Source organism: Pteropus vampyrus, unplaced genomic scaffold (assembly GCF_000151845.1).
Source record: "Pteropus vampyrus isolate Shadow unplaced genomic scaffold, Pvam_2.0 Scaffold2656, whole genome shotgun sequence".
Taxonomy (NCBI): Eukaryota; Metazoa; Chordata; class Mammalia; order Chiroptera; family Pteropodidae; genus Pteropus; species Pteropus vampyrus.
This window is the reverse complement of record NW_011891437.1, coordinates 1-1778: the sequence shown is the minus strand read 5'-3', so window position 1 is coordinate 1778 and position 1778 is coordinate 1. Positions and strand designations below refer to the sequence as shown.

At 44.3% G+C, this 1778-nt stretch overlaps 1 pseudogene; it reads right to left on the bottom strand.

The window, feature by feature from the left end:
• Positions 1 to 267: 267 nt before the first annotated feature.
• LOC105310368 lies at positions 268 to 1412 on the bottom strand (annotated as a pseudogene).
• Between the last annotated feature and the right edge of the window lie 366 nt (positions 1413 to 1778).

Here is a 1778-nt window from a genome sequence, read left to right as displayed (position 1 = left end):
TCATGTAACCTTATAAATGTTTTCAATCTTAAATTTCATAATGGTATAATATCTGTACATTTCTTTTATTTCTTACGATATATATGTGTGTGTATATCTAGATCGATCGACCGATAGATATAGATAGATAGATAGATAGATAGATAGATAGATAGATAGATAGATAGATAGATAATTTTTAAGACTCGAGGAGGCGGCGGCGCCTGCCCTTATACTCCAGCTGAGACATCAGTGACAAAGGCCTGTCATCCAGACCTCCTTATTACCTCACACATGGTGCCGGTGAATCCCGCCGTCGCTGTCCCCGCCTTGCATCTGCAGCTGCATCTGCACCTGCATCCTCTCCTGCATGCGATCATCTCCTGCACGCGGCGGAGCTCAGCTTCCTTTCCTGCCAAAATTTGGTCTTTATTCATGTCCTCATTTTCTACTTTTCTGCCGCCTCTTTTGAGCCTCTCAGAACGGAAGTTCTCATCGGGAAGGTCCTGGGTTACTTCCCGGAGGTCCTGAATGTGAGCGATGAGCGTTGTCCTCAGCTTCAGAAAGTCGTTGTGCTCCGGGTTCTCCACCTCGGCGACACCCCACGGGTAGAGGCGGCCTCTGACCTTCTTGCCTTTGGCTTCAATCAGCTGATTGGATCCAACCACGGAGAATGAGATACTGGCCTTGCGGAGCCTAGTCTGCTCTTTAAAATCTTTGTCTTCATCCGATTCTGCATCAGGTAAGTGATAGATGCTGATGTTATGTTCTTCGATTTCATCCAGAGTCCTCTTCTTCAGGCGCTCGCGTTCCTTCAGAGTGAGTGTGTAGGCTTTTGCGATGACAGGCACAATATTGACCTTGTTGTGTATCGCCTTCATAAACGCGACATCTAAGGGCTTAAGTCCGTGTCCAAAGGGCGAGATGAAGTAAAAGCAGCAGTGCACCCTGTCGTCGACGATGTGCCGCCTAGTCAGACCACTCTCGTCGTGCAGATACCGTTCAAACTGCTCGTCGATGTAGGAGATGATTGTCTTAAAACAATTCCTGCAGTTGATGGCATCATTGTAGTCGGGGGTGTCCACCACCGTCAGGCGCAGCTTGACCACTCGCTCTTCAATCTCAACATAGAGGCCTAAATTTGGGCAGTTCTTTCCATTTTCTCTGCAGCTCCGGGTATGATTCCTTCTGGGTAGAGATCAGTCAGGAACAGGCTGCTTATGAGAGTTGATTTTCCTAGACCCGTGGGATTCACTGACCACCATCAGTGTGAACTCAAAACCTTTTTTCACTGATTTTCGGTGAACTCGGTTGGGAAGATTTGCAAATCCAACATAGCCAGCAGTTTCTGGATTTATAAACTGAGTTGGTTGTTGCTTAGACATCTTTAGTAAAGTCCTGTCAATCGCGGAGGAGCCGAAGAACCGGACCCTAACGATGTATTTTTAATTGAGTTGTTTGCTTTCTCGTTGTTCAGTTTTAGGAGTACTTCGGATGCAAGTTCTGTGGTTTGTCTTTTGATCCCCTTAGCAGTGTCTTCCACCATGGAGATGTTTTTAACGTTAACAAAGTCCAACTTACCAATTTTTGTTTCATGGATGATGCTTTGGTGTTGTACCCAAAAATTCGTCATCAAACCTCAGGTCTCCTAGATTTTCCTCCATGTTATCTTCTAGACTTTTTTTTTTTTTTTTTTTTTTTTTTGTTTAGGATTTGACATTTAGGTCTATGATCCATTTTGAGTTATTCTTGTGAAAAGTTTAAATTTTGTGTCTAGATTTATTTTTTTTGCACATGTC